Raw genomic sequence first — 23,910 nt, 5'->3', positions numbered from 1 at the left:
ACACAGTGCCACTCATCCATGGAGTTACTCTCTAATCTACTCAGTAATGAAAAGAATCAATCACACTCCCATTTCCTCATCTTTTCAGTTATACACACAAAACCTTACCTATTCAAACATATACTAACACATACTTACTCTCTTTTACAATCACTGATACAAGTACACATTGATCCATACAGTCACTTACGCAATCACAGGCTCTCATGTATAGTCATTGATATATGCCAACTGTCACATGCACTGTTTTTTTACATATGTACTTACTTGGACATGTAGCACTGAGAAATCCATTCACTCACCAACACACCCATGCACACAGTCAACCGCACATACAGCTGTTTCCACATGTACTCTTAACCCAAACACCAAGCGAATCAACTGCTCACACATCTATGCACAGAGTCACACACCTCCCAGCCGCTCCCACACACACTCACCCTCATATATAAATACTTGGGCAACCAATCAATAACCCATATAGCCAGTCATATAGCTACTAATCAACACATGCAGCAGCTTACACAACAACAGACATAATGATGCACACATTCAGACAGTTTAGTCACTAACCTATGCATTCAGTAAGACACATTTAATCATTCACTCATACAGTCAGTTACGCACCTACTAAATCCTTCATGCAGACACTCACGCATACACTCATTCTTCAATATGTAAAACATATTTTAACTTTATAGGAACACACATTCACTGGATGATGTCATCAGTGATGTCATCAGTGATGTCATTTGAGATGTCATCAGTGATGTCATCAGTGATGTCACTGACCATGTCATGAATGATGTAATATGTGACATCATCAGCAGTGGATTGCGGGCGCGCGAGTTATAGTGAGTCCAACTAACTATAACGTGGGAATTTCAATGGTTTTGTATGAGTAAAATGTTCAGCTAACTATAACTGGTGTGAAACCTATGGTTTTTTAAGTGAATATATATATATATATATATATATATATATATATATATATATATATATATCCATGGAACGTGCAGCCAATGCTGCACTGCGCGTTGACCCCACCTCTGTCAACAGTGGTCCGTGCTGGGCAGCGAGCCCATTAATTACAGGAAATCACACTCACGTCCTCTCACTCATGGGACAGCGTGAAGCATGGACACACGATAGCGTGTTCACTGAATCTTTAATCAGCAGATGGCAAACAAAACAATGTCACTCTACGCGTTTCGGGGCTCCTCCCCTTGCTCACGAGTAGTTGACAGAGTAAAAGGATCAGTGTAAATATAGTGAAAATCACATGGTCATTGTGCAAAAATGAACATAAACAAAATACTAGCGCGTTTATGCGCGCAAACTAATGAATTGAAAACAGAAACTGTTCATGTTAAGAACAATACGATAATGAATTCTGCGTTTGTCAAGGACCACAAAATAACAGTATTCATAGTATGCCAAGTGACAAAATGAATGCCATGATATACAAATCATAAATAATAAAACAATAGACTTGGAAGGACACATAAGTTATAGAAACAGTGTACTTAACCTGCTAAGCGCTCATTGCTTGTTGTAAAAAGGCTGGATTAACAAATGAGATCGCCGCCCAAGTGGGCAAATTAATTAGAATTCACATGAATTAACCAATGTAACGATCTAATAAATTGTAAACAGCCACTACAGTAAGACACTCTCCCTTATGGGCTAGTGACTAAATAAGAAATAAACAAAAAATCACATGCTTCAGCAGAGTACTGCCCCAGTGGGCATAACCATTCATACGTGTCGGTCAGTCAGTTTACGATTCCAAGTCTGCTCATTGTTTTGCTATCTCATAGCTGATACTCCCCTTCAAACAACATAAGATTTTATATGAATAATCCCTAAAAGAAAAAGAATAAAAAATAATGAATGATAAATTATGACCAGTGATACATAAAAAAGTTACTTTGTACCCTTCACAACTCATGTAAAGGACATAGAAGCTAAAAACAAATATGGGCAATACATCCTGAAAACATTAACATCTTTCCACCATACCCAATTGGATCTACTACTAGACAAAAACTGCAGAAAGCTCAATGAAACTATATTCTTAGCATAGATCATCCTAGATGTACTTCCATTTCTTCATCACAATTATGACCATTCGGGACCATGGTTTTGTATTGAATAATCATTTTTGATTCCAGTCTTCGCAAGTTCTGTACTGGATTGCTGAAGCATGTGATTTTTTGTTTATTTCTTATTTAGTCACTAGCCCATAAGGGAGAGTGTCTTACTGTAGTGGCTGTTTACAATTTATTAGATCGTTACATTGGTTAATTCATGTGAATTCTAATTAATTTGCCCACTTGGGCGGCGATCTCATTTGTTAATCCAGCCTTTTTACAACAAGCAATGAGCGCTTAGCAGGTTAAGTACACTGTTTCTATAACGTATGTGTCCTTCCAAGTCTATTGTTTTATTATTTATGATTTGTATATCATGGCATTCATTTTGTCACTTGGCATACTATGAATACTGTTATTTTGTGGTCCTTGACAAACGCAGAATTCATTATCGTATTGTCCTTAACATGAACAGTTTCTGTTTTCAATTCATTAGTTTGCGTGCATAAACGCGCTAGTATTTTGTTTATGTTCATTTTTGCACAATGACCATGTGATTTTCACTATATTTACACTGATCCTTTTACTCTGTCAACTACTCGTGAGCAAGGGGAGGAGCCCCGAAACGCGTCGAGTGACATTGTTTTGTTTGCCATCTGCTGATTAAAGATTCAGTGAACACGCTATCTTGTGTCCATGCTTCACGCTGTCCCATGAGTGAGAGGACGTGAGTGTGATTTCCTGTAATATATATATATATATATATATATATATATACATATATAAATATATATATATACATATATATATATATATAAATACATATATGCGCTCCTCACTCCGTATCTCCTTACCAGGAAAAGAGTATAAGCACTCACGGGGAGAGTTTCAAATCGCAAATCGATTTATTCACAACAAAACAGACACTGACTAAGTCTGTTTTGTTGTGAATAAATCGATTTGCGATTTGAAACTGTCCCTGTGAGTGCTTATACTCTTTTCCTGGTAAGGAGATAAGGAGTGAGGAGCTCAAATGTCATGTGGTGCACCACCACAGAGGGCACCCGCCCGAGAGTGACCCATTTGGTGCAATCTGGAGTGTGATGCCCCGAAAGTAGACTCGGTTGCAGAATGCAACAGGGTAGCTGACTTCTTTTCGGGGAAGGTTAAGAACATTTACGCCTCTTTTTCTAAACAACCCGTGAGTGGCATTGAATTCAGGGCTGCAAGGACTCCTATGGATCCGTGCAATACACTACAACTGTTTACGGTTCCTCCTACTGAGAGCTTAAATAGGATCTGCCGCAGCGTCAGGTCCGGATCTCCTATTGATCCTGCGCCTCCTAGAGTGGTGTCGGGTGGTCTGTCAGTGCTGGAACCTTACATCAGGCATGTACTGCAGACGTCTTTCTCCACTCAACAGATCCCGGAGGACTGGAAGAAGGCAGTTGTGTTGCCTATTAGGAAAAAGCCCAACGTCGGTCTTGACGTGTTGGAGAACCTTAGGCCCATCTCGCTGCTTCCCTATCTGGCCAAAGTCGCAGAAAAGGTGGTGAACTCTCAATTAGCTGAACACCTTGAGAGAGCCAATATTCTTCACCCCTCCCAATCAGGCTTTCGAGCGGGCTTCTCGACGGAGACGGCCCTTCTGCGTGCAACTGAGACCCTTAGAGCTGGAGCGGATGCGGGGCACACTATGGCCTTGATAATGCTCGACCTCAGCGCAGCGTTTGACACTGTAGCCCATTCCATCTTGCTACAGTGTCTAAACGAAGCTGGGGTCGTAGGAGCCGCCCTGAACTGGCTGCAGTCGTTCTTGACGGGGCGCTGCTTTCAAGTTCAACAGGGGTCCTGCCGTTCCTCCGAGGTGCCCCTAGACCAGGGAGTGCCACAGGGCTCAGCATTGAGCCCTACACTTTTCAATCTTTACATGGCCTCCCTGGCTAAGGTTGTCCAAGCATTTGGGGTGGAGTTGGTGTCTTACGCCGATGACACTCAACTGCTTATCTCGCTGTCTCAAAACCCCACAGGAGCATCCTCCAATTTCAAGGCCTGCATGCAGGCCTTGGCCGACTGGATGGATGCCCATTGTTTAAAGCTTAATGGCTCCAAAACCGAGGTTTTGGTGGTGGGTGGGAAGAGCAGTAGCTGGTCAGCCGATTGGTGGCTATCCTGTCTGGGCGCCACTCCTGTACCAGGTGAGGAAGCAAAAAACCTAGGCGTGTGGGTTAATCCCACACTGTCCTATGAGGGTCATATTAGACGCCTTGTGGGGACGTGCTTTGGGGTCCTGAAGGTTCTAAATAAGACTCTGGATTTGCTACCCCTGACTGCCAGAAGGACGATGACGCAGGCTTTGGTCGCCTCTCGGTTGGACTATGGGAACGTTTTGTTCCTTGGTACCACCGAGAGGAGTATGGGCCGCCTGCAGGTCATCCAGAACGCGGCTGCTCGCCTGGTGCTGAGGAGGCCGAGGAGAGCCAATTCACAGAAGGCGCTGGATGCTCTCCACTGGCTCCCCATAAAGAAACGTGTTCTGTTTAAATGCCTGCTTATGTGCCACCGGATTGTCTGGTTGAGGGCTCCCGCCTATCTTCGGGACCTAGTCTGCAGATACGAGCCGCCCAGGGCCTTGCGCTCGGGAGGTACGGGGCTGCTGACGGTTCCGCGGATAAAAAGATCCAGAATGGGAGGGCGGTCGTTTACATTACTGGCCGCCCAAAACTGGAACAAACTCCCGCTGGCTCTAAGGCTGGAGAGCAGAGAGGCAATATTTCGGTCTCTGCTGAAGACCCACTTGTACACACTGTGAGGCTCTGGTGAGGGGGTTTCCTAGTGAGTTTTTTTGTTTGCCACTTCTCCATTAGCGCGGGGACACGCCGTGATGGCGTTACTGAGCGCTCTACAAAACCCTTTATTATTATTATTATTATTATTTTTATTATTATAATTATATATATATATATCAGCCTGCAAATCCGACCTATCTAAAATGCCCCACTACCTTCCTGATCTAGGTCTGCACAGTAGAAATGCTCATAAAATATCATACAAAACAAAATACATTGCAATTTTAATACTGTAGCATGGTTGATTATCGACATGGCATGGCGGGTGTTAACAACCTTGTCAGCAAATAAGCCAACGCTTCTGCAAATAGATGAAATGCTTTCTATTAATTTAGGATGTTCTGATCCATATTCTACTCAAGTTATGTTTTTGTAAAGTATTTCATGCAGCCTAGAAGCAGATATGTATGCACTAGGTGTGCTGTGCCTGCTCCTTTATGCAAACTGGCCCGATTCTCCAGCAGATGGTGATGGTCACAATAAATCAGTGAAGCAACGTTATATATCTCTGCTGTGCCTGGCACACCCATTAATATTCATCTCTTTTTAGCAAGGGTCAGAGGGTCGGGCTATGCAATAAGCTATAAAAGCAAAATCAAATTAATATGACCAGTAGAGTGGGGAAAGCTATTTTCAAAAGATGTAATAAAATGTCGTCCCCTTTCTGAATTTTTGAACACCCACCAGAGTCTTTGTGGGTTCTTACCTTAGTCACACAAATAGAAACATGTGCTTATTATTATACTGAAAGGACACATTGTGTCATAAGGGCCGTAGGAGTTAGCAGGAAAGCAGCGTCCTCTAGCATGAAGCTGCTGGCTGGAAGATGTCAAAAGTTGACATAGGAAGAGGTTTATTTCCATCACTGTGCTAGTTCATTTAGGAAAATTAAGCCCATTTATTCTAGTAAAGTTCGAATATGAAGTCCACTAAACTATAATCTCTTTTTGGCGCCAGCAACTGAAAAGCTTTTTATGTGTGTTTAAGATGTATTGTTTTTGTGCTTTGAGTTCACTCTTTTAGTTGTCTTGATTCAAGTGTTCATTTAAGAGGACTTTACTTCATTTTCAAGAGATTTTCATGTGAGGTAGAGGTCAGCTCTGGGTATCAGATTTCAGCGTGACATTGATGTGGCCGATTCAAACAGATTTGCTATGAATAGGTGTGACCCACTCTTGCAAATCCGAAATCCAGGAGTACGTCAAAAGTAGTCTTGGCTGACTCCTGGCTTCCTCCTGAAGTTCATGAGGCCAGGAGTAATACAAGAGGAAATCACTGCAAAATGCGAATGGGGCCTATCATGAGGAACCTTTAACACACTGAACAAGCATTTGCAATGCAATAGGTCTCAAATTTCAGAGAGTTTAAGCTATTTGCATTGTAAATGACAATGCCTTTTATTTATATGTTTTGATAACTAACACATAAATAAAAGGAATTGTCATGTACAATGCCAATAGCTCAAACTCTTATAAATGCGAGACCTATTAAAAGAAGCGTCCGTCATTGTCCCGGGCTGCTTAGAAAGTGAAAGGGCACATGGTGGGTGCACTGAATGTTGCAGAAAAGCATGTTGTGCCTGCAGTAGGAGAAACTATTTAAAGAAAATAGTGTTTACAGACTAAATGAGACTCCCTTTGTACCAACCTTAGTAAAATGGCCAGTCCTCGTGGGAAGTTACTAATGAAGACATGGTGGTACTAAGGAGGGACTAACGAGCCAAATAATTAATCAGAAGCCAGCATTTACGGAGGAAAATGACACAAGCCAGTGACAAATATAGGCAGGGAGGGGGCATGGCTTCTATTCCATACTCCAATACTGCAGGCTGCCCGGGGTCCACGAAGGAGACCCACTAAAAGGGTGGCCTATTTAGTGCCATAAGGGGCACAGGAGGTAGCCTCCCAGTGTTTTGGACCCTCAGTGGTCCAGGTGTGCCGCGTCACTTCTGGGGAGAGTGGGGGGCGGGGGATGAGGTACATTTACCTCTCCCCGCCCTCTGGGCGCCCTCTTTGCCCACTACCCCGACGCCGTTTCAGTCGTGTCCTTTGTTTGCTGCGGACCACGAGGTTAGTAGGCCACCCCCCTCCCCATGGGGACCCACCATTTGGGCGAAGCACGGGAGGGACCCCATACCAAGTACTGGTGTCCGCCCGGCCCCCTTGTTAGATGCGCCCCTTTTGGCCATAGGGGGCCCGGGGCTTGGGAAGGAGACAGGGGCAGGAGGGTTGTCTTCTTGGGAGAGTGATCCGCTGTTCAGGAGATTTCCCTCCAGGCATAATTCCGCGAAGGCTCGGGTGAGCGCTGGACCGAATGGCGCGGGCCCCTTGGGGTGTGCAGAAAAGAGGCTTTCGGTCAGTGATCGGGCCCTATGCTTGGTCAACGTCCCTGGGCAGGAGGTTGCGTGTATCTGTTCCGTGGGGCTTAATGTAGTGTAAGGCGCTGCCGCGCATGGGCACCGTTGCTTTTTTCTGTGATCTTGGCAGCGCCCTGGTCATTTGTTAGGCCTGGGGTGTAGGGCGGGCAGGCCCAATGAGGGCTGTAAGGGGACCGAGTAATTTGTAAAGGGGAATGTGGCACGGATTGTGGAGGAGTGTTGGGGCCACAGGGCCGGGTGTCTTTAGCACTCTGTCGTGGCCGGTTAATCTGCGCGCTGCGTTGTGCGCCCACAAGGGTTGAATGTTGCCCAGGTCAGTGCAGGTGCAAATGTGGCTAAAGGGTGTGGGGCTACTGGCGGGGGGGCCCCCAGCCCTCCTGTGATGGCGTTATGAGTCCTGCGCGGTGGGCACGATCTTCGCCGGGGGCACGGCGGTGCAGGCCCGTGGCCGACTACAAGGCCCGGTGAATTTCGAAGGGGTGCATGGGCGTCCGCAGAAATGTTTCCAGGGGGGGGCAAAATTTTAACTTCATCACTCGCCTTCTGGGGGGGGGGCAACATTTTAACTTCATCCATCACCTTCAAGGCACGTTTAATGCAGACGGCCCATTGTCATTCTTTATGTGATGATCAGCAGCAGACAGAATGACAATGGGCCTGTCCACAGTCTGCTCGAGGTCGGGGAGGGGCTGCTGCAACCTCCAGAGTTCAAAGAGAAGTGCGAGAGGCCCCAAGTGAGAGATCATTTAAACTCCTGGGGCTTCTCGCAGGGGAACAGCCTGCTGTAATCGTGAAAATTACGGGCCAAAAGGAGCCCGTGAAAGGAATGGGACCAGTGATCCAGGGGGGGGCAAGCGCTCCCCCTTGCCCTCCCCTGCAGACGCCCATGGGTGCAGCTACAGGCCCGGCGGGCCGAGGCCTCCCCCCATGCGGGGCATGTGGTCATTAGGAATTGAGCAGCGAGCATCGTGAGGCATCCCTCGGCCATTGCCACGCTGACCCAGCCGCTCCAGGCCCGTGAGCGGCATTAGGATTGCGTGGGAGGGGGGCAGTGAGCATAGCGAAGCTCCTCCTTCCCGCTGCGGCCTGGCTGCTTCAGGTTGAGGCAATGGCACGGGGTCAAGGGGAGTGGGCATCGATCATTCGCATGCGCCTCCAACCTTCGCAACCCTCCCCTGCACATTCCTTAATGGGAAACTTCGTCCCATTCACAGGGTAGCCCTGTGCACTTCCATTGTCACGCCATTGGTGGCAACCGGACCTCACTGGGGATACGAACATCTATCACGTGGAGTGGAGTAGCTGGTAGGCGTGCGGGCGCCCCCCGGCTGCGCCTGAACAGGCAGATCGGGACATAGTGCCAATATCGGCCCGTACCCGCTTACACACAACCCCCCCCATCCCACAATAACGGACACCACACACGTTGATGGAGAAAGTTGTTGCAGTTTATTAGCATATACATTATGCCAACATGTTGGGTTAACTTACGGGCGATCCAAAACAGGCCGCCCCTCGCGACCCGCCCACCTGACCGAGCTATAACCCCCCCGCGGTGTTAAACCTTAGGGGCGTTATCAGTTTGGGGGGGGAAGGTCTAACCCTTACCCCCGGCGAACCTCTCGTTCGCCCATTTACTCAAACCCCCCCCCTCGGGGGGCAGAGCGTTGGCAACCCCCGGTTGCTCAGGTACACAACCGCCCGAAGGACTAACGGGGCGCCGTCAGTCCCCCAGGATCCTTTTACTGTGGATCTCCCTGGGGGATATATCGCTCACGCACCCTTCCGGTGCTCCTGTAGAGGGTACCCTTCTGTACCTTCCTGTATTGGATCGCCCTGTAACTCCGCCTGCAACACAAAACAATTCATTAGTAGTAGCCCCCCCAACCCCGATCTGCCCAAGAGCAGGGTAAGCGAATGGGAGGGAAAAGAACGCCGGGCAGTCTGGGTCCGCGCTGCGGGTTTCTCCAGAGGTGGGGGGGCGAGGGTCTACACGCCGCTGCACAGGAACAAAAGAGGACGCCAGACCCTCGCCCCCCGGGCTATATAGCCCTCCCCCCCTCTCCCCCAGGACAGGAAATGACCTCACGCGTGGGGGGAATCCCAGGTAACCACTGGCTGACCACCTAGTCAGCCAACCACTAGACCGCTTAGGGTCCGTGCCATCCTATGGCACTAAGGATGGCCGCCCTCGCAGGTAGCCACCTTTGGTGTCCCGGGGCAGCCTGTCATAGTGCCAATATCGGCCCGTACCCGCTTACACACAACCCCCCCCATCCCACAATAACGGACACCACACAAGTTGATGGAGAAAGTTGTTGCAGTTTATTAGCATATACATTATGCCAACATGTTGGGTTAACTTACGGGCGATCCAGAACAGGCCGCCCCTCGCGACCCGCCCACCTGACCGAGCTATAACCCCCCCGCGGTGTTAAACCTTAGGGGCGTTATCAGTTTGGGGGGGGAAGGTCTAACCCTTACCCCCGGCGAACCTCTCGTTCGCCCATTTACTCAAACCCCCCCCCTCGGGGGGCAGAGCGTTGGCAACCCCCGGTTGCTCAGGTACACAACCGCCCGAAGGACTAACGGGGCGCCGTCAGTCCCCCAGGATCCTTTTACTGTGGATCTCCCTGGGGGATATATCGCTCACGCACCCTTCCGGTGCTCCTGTAGAGGGTACCCTTCTGTACCTTCCTGTATTGGATCGCCCTGTAACTCCGCCAAGGCTCCCGGTGCGGCAGCCGCCGTCCGAGAGTCCCCCCATCCCTTATCTGTGCTCTATTTACAACCCGCTGCTCCCATCGCTTCGGATAGGTCCAGCAGGAAAATGGCTATCCCTACTTCTGATAGATGGACGCCATCCTCATCAAAACAACCCGTACATTTGGTGTGCAACAAACTGTGTCTTATGAAGCCGAATCCCCTCTGCTCTGTGAATTTGCGCATGGCACTGTTCACTCGTCTGCGGGAATTTTCGATGGCCACCCCTGATCTGGCGCCCTTCCAATGCAGTCTTGGAGTGATCTCGGACCACCATACTTCGCACCGCCCCAACAGATTGCTCAAATTGCTCAGCGTGCCCCTCATTAACTGCAGCAGGGCCCTGCGCTCCAAGGAGACCAATTCCTCGCCTCCCAAATGCACAATTAGTAAGTCTGGTGGAGATTCTCCCCCGTCCAATAGTTGCTGAATTACGCGCTGCACGCTACTCCAATGCAAATCGTGCGACACTAACCACCTTATTTTTGTTGTTGCAAAACCATGCTTCCATTTTCCGCTATCGGCCCACCGGGCTACCCCTTGGATTCTCACATTTCCTGCCACCCAGACCGATTTACCTAACAAATAAAAGATGCAGATGTGTAAAACACGTTTATTACATATCGATTATACACTGCAAACATACATTGAATCAATGTCACAAACCTATTACCCAAAAATGCCCGCCAACCAGTCCTGCTTCAACCCTCTCATGAGCGTATGTACCGTTTGTAACAGCTGGACTCCCAGCGCCCCACCTGTTTTATATTTGCTACTGGCAGCCCTGCCTGAAAAGCTGTGGTCGCAGCACCTATCCTAAATGAATGAGTACAAAACCTTTTCCCCTGTCTGTTGCAGCCCGCTAATTCTAAGCAAGTGTCCATGACGCGCCGCAGTTGGTACTTGGTCAGGGGGGTTTCATCTGCATGAATCAGAAGGTAACCTCCCCCCGGCGGGCGCCGCGCAAGATAAGTTTCCACCAGTCGTACGGGGCAATACCTGGCGATTCCCAATTTGTTCAGCACTATTACCTTGCCTGCACCTCCTTGGTCTGTTTTAGATTGCCTCAACCTTATCGACAAGCAGTCCCCAACCAACGTGGCGTCCTGCCTACCCAAAGCGATACCAGATTTGTCATTCTTTGATGCAGCCACAATCTCCCCTATTCTGAAGGCCCCAAAGAATGCTAGTGCAAAGGTAGCGGAAAAAAGTGCTGCCTCAAACGCGGAGCTGGTGGCCCTCCCTGTGTTGTCCAGCATCCCTTTCAAAGTTGCAAAGTCAATCGCTGCCCTGTTATCAGGAGCTCGGGGCTCACTTCTCGACCAACCTTTCAGCGCTGACCGTATTAAAAAGGAGTTGGTTGGGTCAGGCTGTCCCCTCAGCCTAGCGCGGTGACTAATGGCCGACAAATGGCCCACCACCCAAGATTGTGACTTGCCCTCATCCTTCGCCCACATGATAAAGTCCTGAGTCCTGGACTCCAAAGTTGGCAGCACCTGCTCCCAATCCCCGGTGACTGCACAGAACTTCTCCACGCCTGCTCGGTAACGCTTGACTGTTCGCGGTGCCAAAGCCAGCTCGCCTAGACTTCTCAATCGCCTCTCATATTCAGAATGAACCACAGGTGCTCCGGGAATCTTGTCATCTCTTCCTTTGCCCTCGGCCACTCCTCCCGAAACCTGTGCCACTGAAAGCGAGAAAGAGCGTCAGCAGCTGTGTTCTGGACCCCTTGGATGTGCCGCGCTCTAAATTCTACATTCCCGACCAGACAAACCCTCATCAACTCCCTGAGTAAGCCTAAAACTAGAGGGCAAGACGCAGACTGAGAATTGATGGCCTGTACCACAGCCAGATTATCCGACCACATCAAGACCCTACGCGCGGCTAACTTCGCTGGCCAAAGGTGAAACGCTACAACAATGGGGAACAGTTCCAGCACCGTGATGTTGGAGGTCACTCTCTTTTTTCGCCAGACATTCGGCCACTTTTGCGCGCACCAGTCAGTGTCAAGAATAACCCCAAATCCTTCCCTACCAGAAGCATCTGTGAACATGACCAGTTCCGGCGACCCTGCCCACGGCGCCCTCCAAACCACAGAGCCGTTGAAATCAGCGAGAAATATTGCCCACATCCTGAGATCCTCCTTCATGCCCTTACTAAGTCTCACCAAATGATAACTCTTACTGCCTTTCGCGCATGCCCTAGCCAGCCTGCGCGCGAAGACCCTACCCGCCGGAATGATTCTGGCGGCAAAGTAAAGTTTCCCCAGTAGCCCTTGCAAGGAACTTAGCGTCACTTTGTCCTGACCCAGAGCCAAAACAATGGACTGCTCCAGGTCCCGAACCTTGTCCGCTGGTAACCTACACTCCCCCTTCACCGTGTCAATCTCAATCCCTAGAAAAGTCAACACCTGCGCAGGCCCCACTGTTTTACCAGGAGCTAAGGGAACCCCCAAATTAGTGGTGAGTTCCTCAAATTTCTGCAATGCCTCGCTGCACTCCATAGACCCTTGAGTCCCTACAAAAAGGAAGTCATCCAGGTAGTCTGACACCCCTTTTATTCCGTATCGAGATTGTAACGCCCACTGCAGGAAGCTGCTGAATGCTTCGAAGTATGCGCACGACACTGAGCACCCCATCGGCATGCATCGATCATAGTAGTACATTCCATCCAACTTGAAACCTAGCAGGTGCTGACTGCTGGGGTGCACCGGCAACAACCTAAAGGCTGACTCTATGTCTGCTTTCGCCAACCACGCCCCCACACCTGCTCTCCTGACTAAATCCAAGGCCACATCCAGTGAGCAGTAAGAGACGGAGCAAGACCCTTCCTCCAACCCATGGTTAACTGATGCTCCTTCAGGATGAGAAAGATTGTGAATCAGCCTGAACGCCCCTGGCTCCTTCTTAGGGACCACCCCGAGTGGCGAGAACACAAAGTCTTTTAACGGTGGACTTGCAAAAGGCCCCGCTACTCTCCCCAGCAATCTCTCCTTCTCCACTTTGGATCTCACCACTAGAGGTAAATCCCTAGCGGATCTCAAATTCTCAGCCTCTCTGGGGGCCTCACAACCCACATATGGTATCCTGAAACCCTCGCTAAATCCCGCCAGCAACAGGAGCCTGTCACGCGCAAGCGGATATTCCTGCAAGAGGGGCCACAAATTGTTCAAAATCACAGGCGAGGGTCCCTTGCACGCCCCTGCTGAACTGCGTGCACATTCATCCAGAATTGAATCGGGGGAGGGGTTGGAGTGAAGAGGCGGCGTGCTGGAGTTATTGCTTGCTACCTGCCTCCTTTGTAGGCTTGGGAGCGCCCCCTTGCTGAGCGGTGCACGATCCTGCTGTATGAGAGCCACCACACTTGTTGCATGAATGCCCAAACTTACAAGACTTCCCCCAGGCGGAATAACCGGCGTTGAAGGATCGACAAATACCCGGGGATGATCTCTTAAAGAAGCCTTTGTCACCCCCTCTATTCCTGTAACCACCCCGAAAGGACTGTCTGTCCTGCTGCTGCTCGCTCCGCTGCGAGGCGTTGTTCGAGTACCTGCCTCCCTGCTTCTTGTCTAAGGCCCCCCCATTACGAAGCAGGTTGGAGCCCATATGGTCTAGCCACAACTGAACCTCTTTCTGGTCCCATCTCATCTCTGGACACAAGGACATCCTTCGCCTAAATTCCAAGTCATAAGACACCCAACCTTGACCACCCCAACGCGCAGCCTCCTTTCGTATCAAGGTACTGTACTGGACTAGCGCCTGCGCCTGTTCAGGATATTTCTCCAATATCACCGCCTGGAAAATTGCAAATGCATCTAGCCAATTTTCTATGGTTTTTTCGGGCCACTGTTGGTATTTGGTCTTCTTCTCCTCCTCCTTAACTCCAGCCTTCCTGACATCAGTTCCCTCCTGACCTAACAGCAGTAGCGAGAAGATATCTATCAACTCCCGCTTCCATATCAACTCCTTGGCCGCTAACGGGACTTGCCATGCCAGGTGACAATGACCCGACAACAGGGGTGCGGCCGCCACTCGAGGCTCAGTGTTAGGGGTAGAAGGAGATGCTGCCAAGGTAACCATGCCAACTGCGCTTCCTGTAGAAGAAATGGTATTAGATGACACAGCTGATACCCCAGCAACACTGCCCAATGTAGGAGCCACAGACGTACCAGTGTTTTGAGCGGGAGTGACCACCAATGCAGCCACAGGGACTGCCGTGTCGCTGGCGATGGCTGGCGCAGGCAAAGCAGGCAGGGCGGGCTGCAACGGCGTGGGAGGCGCCACAATGCTACCGCTCGCCAACGACGTCGAAGAGCTCGCCACCACGGCAGGGGTGTTAGTCACTTGTACGAGCGACGTCGTAGAAGGCAATGCCGCCGCCGGCTGAGTGCCCCACACAGAGGCCGCCGCCTTTGCCCCCCCGCTGTTGTCTGCCGGTGTACCTGCAGTCTTGTCAGTCTGTGTTGGTGGTACCATGGCTCCAATGAGCTCCCTCATAAATTCTTTAAGGGAATCAGACTGTCTTGCAAGATCCTCCCGAGTGGCATACACGGGCTGGACTGGGACAAGTTCTTTAGAAGCGGCCTGTGCCACACCCGGCAAAGAGTTTCTTGGCGGGGGCTCAATTTGTGCGGACACCGCTCTGCTTTTTCCTGATGAGACGCCCGGTAACGCACCAGGCAACGCGTGTCTGGGCGGAGGCTCTATTTGTGCGATCCCAGCTCTGCTCTTGGCTGCTGGAGGGTCAGGCGGGAACTCTTTGGATGTTTGTTTCTTAGCCCGTTTGGAAAATCTAGTTGGCCCCGCCTCTTGCGATTCAACCTCGGACAATGGAGCCTCGCAGATGACCCCAGAATCATCCTCTTCCGCCTCCTTCAAGAGCCCCTCGACCCAGGCTAAACCCTTCCTCTTGGCTATCCGCATGAAGGCCGCCCACTGCGGTGCTTGGCTCGCATCAGGCAGCGAGTCTTCCACCTGCGACATCTGAGTGAATAGCGCCGGGGATCCCTGGCTTTCCATGCTCGACGATCCGTTCAAAATCTGAGGATAGGAGGATAAGAGACAATGAGCAACGTCCTCTGCGCTGGGGTGATATGGGCTCCCCTACACGGGTCCAGCACCGATCCCGACCCAGCCCTTCTTACTTACTTTGAGTGCGGCGACTGCGGCAACTGCGCGTGTGCGAGCGAACTCCAGACCAGACAACTCAACGCTTGCACTGCTGCTCCCAATCCGGTCCACAGGTCCACCCGAGCTTATATTGCTCCACCACTCCTTTCTGCAAGAGAAAACCCAAATTAGGAACGTGCCTCCAAAATTCTTTTTATTGTCTTTTACATGTGACTTCCTGACCACAGTAAGCCACCTTTTACCTATGCCGTCCCTGTTGACAGTCCCGTGACCCTTTGCCTTTAATTTGTCTGAAAAATTAAACACATGATGAGATGCCCCCTGCCCCCCCGCCACTCAGCCCAGCTGACCCCCCGACATTGATCCTAAACCTTACCTAAACCTTCTGCAGTCCCTACCCCCGAAGGTGCGTACCAAACCTGCCCCTTTAATAAAGCCCCCACCACCTGCGCAACTCCCTGAGTGAGCTGCGACTCCTCCATCCGTGAAGCAATCCTGCATAAAGACAAAACAACATGTGAGTGGCCCCCCCACCCCCTGCGCAACCCCCTGCTTGAGCTGTGACTCCTCCATCCGTGAAGCAACCCTGCATAAAGACAAAACAACATGTGAGTAGCCCCCCCCAACCCCAATACACGTTGCGCCTACTCTTGCCTGCCCCAACTCCAGCACCCATAATACCCGCTCCCTTGCTAATCCCATCCCTGAATGCATAGGCAGAACCGAGGTGATTGCGGCATTCATTAGTATCTAAGAATGTCAAACGTGCATCAAAGATCATATGCAAATATAATACATACATACTAATGTTTTAATGTGCGTTTTATTTTCGTACAGTAGAGCATTACTTCATCATGTAACATTTCTTAGAGCTTCTTGTTTCTAAATATAAATCGAAAACATTTATTATATTGTATTGCAATTTCATTTATCTAGCGCTTACTTCCTGTGACGCGGAGTGAAAGCGCCTTTTCAGCTAGTAGCACTATCGCCCACCACAGGCCCGCCACGCAGGCCGCATTCCAAAATCCGCCCCCCCTCCCCCACCCGGCCCGAAGGTGCAGGCGCGAGCGGCCACCCATGTGCCCCCGGCAGGCCCATACCTGACCCGACTCCCCCCCCTGAGGGCCCGAAACAACATCCCCGCCAGCCCTCCTGCCGCCCCCCCCCCCCGCAGCAGGCTGCATTCCAGCCAGCCGCATTCCGAGACCCGCCCGCCCCGTCTCCGTCCCAAAGGTGAGAGGAGCGGGCGAAGCGCTACACCCAGGACACCCAACAACTTGGGAATGAAAAAGAAAAGCAACCCCCCACTGCACAGCCTAAGCTGGGAAATTGATGCCCGAGGCGCCGTCCAGTCCGCTCCACTGGGATGGCCCGCCACTCACTGGCGCAGCGAAGGAGCGCCCCCCCCCTAACGTGCGCCCCCCCCAACCACGACTCCAATCTAGGCGCCCCCCCCCTGCAGAGCGGGCCGAAAGCCCGCGGGGGCACCTACCGACCCCACTCGAAGCGCTCAACCCCTTTTACTCCGGGACAAAAGAGCGCTCCCACTTTCAGTCTGCCAGCGCTCTTCGGATGGGCTGATGGGAACGCTTGTTATTTTGTTTTTTCAAGAAGCCTGGGTCTGTTTTGCATAATCTTGCTGAACGTGTCCACAATTCTCTAAATCACCCTGAGTGAAACGTCAATCCGGTTTCCAGGGTCCTGCCCCCTTGGAGCCAGCAGGTCTGGCTCTGCCACAAAACTTTTCCTCCGCAAAGCGAGATGCTGTAAGCGCGCCCAGCTCTCACCACCGGGCAAGCCCCGCACCCCCCCCTGAGCCCTCCCCCTCTCATCCCTCGAGCATCGCACAAGACCCTCACCTTAAACCAAAAGAACGCTGGGCAGTCTGGGTCCGCGCTGCGGGATTCTCCAGAGGTGGGGGGGCGAGGGTCTACACGCCGCTGCACAGGAACAAAAGAGGACGCCAGACCCTCGCCCCCCGGGCTATATAGCCCTCCCCCCCTCTCCCCCAGGACAGGAAATGACCTCACGCGTGGGGGGAATCCCAGGTAACTACTGGCTGACCACCTAGTCAGCCAACCACTAGACCGCTTAGGGTCCGTGCCATCCTATGGCACTAAGGATGGCCGCCCTCGCAGGTAGCCACCTTTGGTGTCCCGGGGCAGCCTGTCATTCATGTCCTGGTGTGGCCACATGGGGCGTCCTGGGGGGGGTTGGGGTCCTGGTGCGCCCCCCCTGTTACTTTGTACAAACTTGCTCATGCCTTGATTCCCCAGGGCATCGGCCTGCAGGGGTTCGGGGCGGCGACTTGGGGGCGGAGCCAGGGAGCCTCGTGTACCTCACCTGCGGCTGTAGTGGGACAGAGCAGGATTTTCGGGCCGCATGAGGGTCTGTTTGGTCCGGTGGCGAAGAGGTTGGCAGCAATGCAGGTGGCAGGTCCGGGGCGAGTTGAGCGATCTTTCCCAGCCCCTCTGCGGGGAGGTGTCACAGGAGGAACACACCTGTTTTGTTTATGTCCTTTGTCAAGGATATTACCGAGTACGTTGCACAATTATTGCTACTGCTGGCAGTGTGGTAGCAGAAAGAATGATGGCCCGGCCTGAAGGGGTTGTTGAAAATAGGCCAGGGTTTTCGAGCTCGATAATTATACAGTTGTGGCTTAGTGGGGTCGGATCCCTCTGGGCTGCCACATTAAGGTTGTATAACGGTGGTGCTGGTGTTTTGCCCAGCAGAGATCCGCACTTGTTATGGTACATACAGGTTTGTATTGCTTACCAGTCAGGGTGCTTAGGCTGTGTTCTCCATAGGGTTATGCCCTCCGACTGCATGCGCTGTCTGTCATTAAGTAAGATGCAGCCTGAACTATGTTGACCCTGATTATGCAATCTTTAAACCAACACAGAGTGGGGAAAGAGCTTGGGTGGACTTACTGTTTCTGTGCCCGGCACCGGCATTTTGTTGTAGGCACCGGCATTTAGGGCAGCTGTTCATTTAAAAATGAGCAGAGGATTAGTAGTTTTAGGATTCAACACAAGTTCAAAACGACGAATACCTGCCAGCCTCAGAATCCTTAAGCTTGGGGGCTCGACCAGCCTGAATTGTCACTTGTGCGGTGTGGTGGTTATGAGTTGTGAAAGGTCAGGCACTGGCAGTGGCAAGGGGTGACGCAAATTGCAGTGACCTCATCACAAGGACTAAGCCCCAGTCCTGACTTGTACTGCGAGTACGGCTCATTTACACTTGCATCCTGCGACCTTTGACAAACCTAATAGTCACGACTCGCTGTAGGCATGCTACTTGTGCATATATCCCGATGCTATGAAGGAAACAGACACTGGCAAGTAGGGCAGATCGCCAGTCTAGGCACATATTCTTAGGTATGTATTGTTTGCCATGCCCTTGTTCAGTGTCCACGCCCCTTTCGCTCATCCTACCAAACATGGGCTGGTACATAACGCATACTTGGACATTGCACGCTGGCAGAGCGGACACTGTTGACACTGGCCTTGAGCGCACACACTTATATGCATGACATTGGACGATTGTCACCGCTGAACTCTCGAATGCAGGACAGTCAGGCGAGAAAGCTTTGCCTTGCAGAGTCTGACACTAAGGACTTTCTATATGTCTTAACTAGACTGCTTTAAATACTGGCAATGCCACAGGGACCACGTGCGGGCCCCCCCATTAGGCAGTAGGTTGTGTTGCCGGGGCAGAGTGCAGAGTGGGAAAGGGCCCTGCAGAGTCTGTCATGGGTACTAACGAGTGGGTGTTCGGTGCATCTTCCGGCACAAGTTATGTTGTGCAGCTGGGCATAGCAACAACCTGTTGAGGTGACAACGAAGCAGTGGTTACCCAGAAGAGCTTAGGGGGTGACAAGGAGCGCTCAGAGTGTTATGAACTCCAGCATAGTTGCCTCACAGATCATTTTCTTGCATAGCCAGTCAGGATGTTATCGCATTTCACATTAGGAGCAACTTCTCTCTGGTTAATACCAGCGTGAGGTAACTCCTGCTGGCCAGGCCTTGTCCCAGCAGGTGTAGAGGCAAGAAGGGACAGGTGCCTCTGCAGGGTGCAGCCAGGAGCCTGATGCCCGGAGTGGATAGGCCGGCAGACGTCTTGGAGAGTCCTTGGAGGACTACGGTTATAGATGGCAAGGGAGAGAGGAACTTCCATGGAATGCTCACTGGGAGGGACTCACATTTTTCTCCCCTGCCAATGATCCACACTTTTAACAGTTACACCAGGCGTAATATATACAGCCTACTTGAGTTAAAACATCAATGGAGAATGTCACCCCAGAAATTTTAATAGTGCTACAATTGTCCACTCTGCTAAAACACAGTATCTAGTTACCTGTGCAGTATTTTTGTCAGCACAGCAGGGGCAACGTGGGGTGCGAACGAAAGGGGCCGCCTGCCACCAGCCCTGCCATACAGGTATACAAATCAAGCATGTGACGTTTGGAATCTGTGGGGCTGTGAGGACAGCTGGGCTGCGAGTAGGTCAACCATAGTGGGATGTGTTGCATGTCCTCGCCTGCTCAGGTCTCAAAACAAGGGGCAGTTACTTGGGCATGCTCCTTGCTGTATTCAGCATGCAAATCTAATGCATGTGTATGTAAGGGCATGGTATAGCACAAGAAATGCAAATTACATACATCCTCCAGTACCTCCAGGATACAGGCATGCCCATTTCAGACACTTCCGGTGGAGGGCTAGCAATTCCGGGGGATACAAAGCGAACCAGGGCATGGTTGGTTCAGCACCAAGGGTCACTGTTAGTCAGCAAGGAGGAATACCTGGGATAGGACTACAGCAAGTAAGCAGGATGGCCTGTGAATAGGTCACCCACAGGGGGTGCAGTGACTGCAATAGTGGCCACATTATGAACCTTCCCTCAATTCAGATTGTCTCAATTTATGTGTTTGTCATTTTACAGGATGCTTCAATTACACAACATTTCCTGCTCAGACAACCATAGATACGTGGGGGAGGAAGCTGACTTCTAGCAAGGGGGCTGCTGCTCCCACAATGGGGGAAAAGGGTGTTTAGAGCACTAATGGCTACACGGGTGAAGAAATGGTGGCAGGGCCATTATTCAAGCGAAGCTAGATAGCTGGAATTATAGTGCCCCCCTGTCCCCACCTACTGGCCTGGGAAAGGGTTCTCTCTGGCAGAACTTTTTAGGTGCATCACTTGCACAAGGAAGGGATATCAGCCTGGAATCACAGCAGTTATATTTGCAGGCAGAAGGTGAGGGGGTAACCCGCATTATGGCCATGTTATGTAGCAGGTCTACAGGTATTTTATCTATAGGTTTCTGATGTGAATACTAGCACATTTCTTAAGGTGTACTTGCATTTGGCATAGAGATAGCGGTGTGATCCCCAGGTCAAAGACCCTTTCCAAACAAGATAGCCCACTAGGGTATGTGCCTGCTAATAACCCCATTTATAATGGGTAGTGCATCATTAGCTAGCTCTATCTTTCACTCTTTGAGTGTGATAAAATTAGTAACAGTAAGTTACATTGCAATTTACAGCTTTTAATAAATAGCAAGTAATAATTACGATTGTAATTGTTATTATTACCGGCACAACATCACATATATTGGGCATTCAGGACACATGCTAGATGTTCCGCCTATACCCTAATGGGAGGTAAACACACATTGTCAGATAGGTTAACAGGAAACCTGCAACAGGGAGTGCCGCCATGCAGCAAGGAGTTAAAGGGTAGATAAGACTGCCAGGTCCTGCTTGCCACTTACAAACAGGGTGCTCATAGGACATAGGAGGGGTCAATCTAAAGAACCTGGAAGGCTTCACCTGCTGGGTGTGGTGGTGGTGTCAACAGCAGGGCTACTGGGTCTACCCCCAGGGACCTATCCACCTAAAGTATGAGGTCACTGTTGGATTTTAACAGGTTTAATGAGCAGGGCACTATGGACTTGGTGTGGCACATAAGACAATGCCACAAGGGTACGGGACTACAACACAACATGGGCAAGCCGTTTATCAAGAGTTATGGGGAGGTGCATACTTAGTGGCCAGCCAAAGAGAATTCCCCTCAGCATAACTGGAGGGTACCACAGGACGGTCATCAGTAGAAGGGATAAGCGGGTGCCACGCAGCTGGCAGAAGGTGTGAGGCTAGCGTGCGATTGCCATGTTAGGAAGTGGCCACTTAACGGGGATGCCCCTCAACATAAGCAGTAGGTACCACAGGATGCTTCACTCATGGTTGAGACTGCCTGCCCCATAGCTGGCCGAGCTAGATGGGTGGGAGCGGTTGCCCCTAGAGGGTGCAAGGTCCTCCGGGTGTGGGGTACACTTGTTGGAGAACTCTGGATGATAAAGTGTATTAAAGCTCCTACTTTTCCGCTACTGCATCAAAAAGATAGGGCAGGCAAGTTATTTGGGTGATTTACTACAGGGCTTCACTAGCCACGAGCCAATTGACTATCTTGGGGAAGAGGGATCTATTGCAAGAGATGAAGTCCTCCATGTGTAAGTTTGGCTACGATTGGGAGCATGTGAGTCTTGCTTGCCAGTCCACAGGGTGTTTTGAAGAAGATGGGGTTACACCTGCTAAAAGTGGGCTTGGACTTGTTCGCTGGACTGGGGAGAGACCCGGGTATCAGCTGGAGGTAGTTAAAGAGGCCTGCCCTTGTCCAGAGGGGGCATGGACAGGTTTGCTTGACCTGGAGAGGGGCTCGAGCAAGCAGGATGTAGGTAAATAGGCTTAGGTGCAAACTGGAGATAGAGAAAGGTGTGCAGTGTGCAAATTAAGGATGTTAAGCAACCCAGCTTTTCTTTATTTTGCCAGTATCAATGGTTGGGTATACGGCCTTTCATGCGTCTTCGGGTGGCATGAGGGGCGGAATGCAGGAATCGGAGACTGGTGTTGTTTCCACCACTGAGTTAATTTGGTTTGGGGGCCTGGCTAGCACTGGAACAGCTTGCTGAAGATAGCTGCATCACAGACGCAGCTATCTTCAGCAAGCTGTACGGGGGGGGTTGTCCTCCCTCCTAACAGTGGGACATACACTTAAGAGGCAATGAGTTGTCTTTCCTGGGAAGGAAGGCACTACTGTAAGAAATGAAGTCCTCCATGCGTAAGATAGCAACTATTGAGGGACATGTGAGATAGTGGTCACAGATAACCCCTTGCTCAGTGAAGCAAGGAGCGTGGTCAAGGGAGGCCATGAAGCCTCGCGCTAAAGAGTTAACTGCGCCATGCGTAAATTCTCTGAACAGAGTAGACATTACTTGGCTAGGATACCCAGGCATGCGCTGGACCTGCTTGCTGTAGAAGCTGCAGCAGAGTCTTCGGCGGGGGGATTCCTCCTCCTAATGTGCTGGTGATACACCTGGGTGGGAATAATCTGGCATCTCTGCAGAGAAGGGCACTGCTTCAAACATTGACGGTCACCATGTGTAAGTTTGGCAACCAGCTGGGGACCTGTGAGATATGGTGGTCTGAGATAACGCCCCAGCATGTGGGGCAGGGTGCACAATCAAGGGAAGCCATGGAGGTCTCTCGCAGGAAGTTTAACAGCGCCATGAGGAAATTCACTGAGCAAAGTGGGTTTAGCTTCGGCCGTCCTGAGTTACTGCACACTTAGGCCACAGGATGTTTTGATGAAGAGGGGGTACATCTGTCCAGAGTGGGCATGGACCAGTTCTTACTTGATCTGGGGGAGGCCTTAGAGACTGCAGGGTGTATTTAATGAAGGCTATTTTGGTGGGGGGCTCTGGGTGACGGTGGCCACACCCAGAGCTGGGGCGGAGTTACAGGGCGATCCAGAGGCTGTAAGGTACATATGGGTACCCTTTGCGGGAGCACAACAAATGTGCAAAGGCCAAATATCCACAGGGAGGTCCTCACTTTGCACCCTGGAGGAGCCACAGTGCCCCGTTAGTCCTACGGGCGGTTGTGGACCTGAGCAACCGGGGGTTGCCTGGCAGGCTCCATCCTCTTATGGGGCATGAGCAAAGGGGTGGGCTGTTGGCCCACCGGTGGGAGGGGTCTCCCTTCCCCAAAAATATGGCAAACACCGTTTGGCAGGGCCACAGTGTCATTTGGCTCATCAGGTGGCAGGCGGCGAGTGGCTCCCTGCCTTGGGATCGCCCGTAAAATAACCCACCAATGTTGGCATATTTATAATGCTAATAAACCTGCAGCAATTTTCTCCACAAAAAAGGTGTCTTGTCTGGTTATTGCTCTAGGAGAATGCTGTATGGGGGAGGGTGAGTGTTTGGCGATATTGGCACTAAGCATGGCTCGCAGAGCACTGCATGCGCTCCCCGGCTCAAACTGAAAACGGTGAGCATCCACTAGCTTCTGCCTCAAGTATGGTTCCTGGAAAAGCCATAACTCGGCACCCGGAGATCTATGACCAAGCATGGGTGTAGATTTATGACTTTTTGCAAAGCAGACAACATTCCAGTGTGCCCCCGAGGAGTCTGAGCTGTACTCCTTCAAAGTTTTAGTGAACTCATTTTTACACGCAAAAATATACAAATGCATGTTTTCAAATGAACCAACGTGCTAACTTTGGGACATATTAGCAAGAAGCTCATTACAATTGTCGCCGTTTTAGCAGCAGGAAACTGCAGCTAAAGTGGCGATAATGGGCTTGATAATACGCGCTATAGAATTCCAATAGAAGCCCAGGTTAGATGTCCTGCAC

Source organism: Lissotriton helveticus, chromosome 8 (assembly GCF_964261635.1).
Source record: "Lissotriton helveticus chromosome 8, aLisHel1.1, whole genome shotgun sequence".
Taxonomy (NCBI): domain Eukaryota; kingdom Metazoa; phylum Chordata; class Amphibia; order Caudata; family Salamandridae; genus Lissotriton; species Lissotriton helveticus.
Note: the sequence above shows the minus strand (reverse complement) of the source record.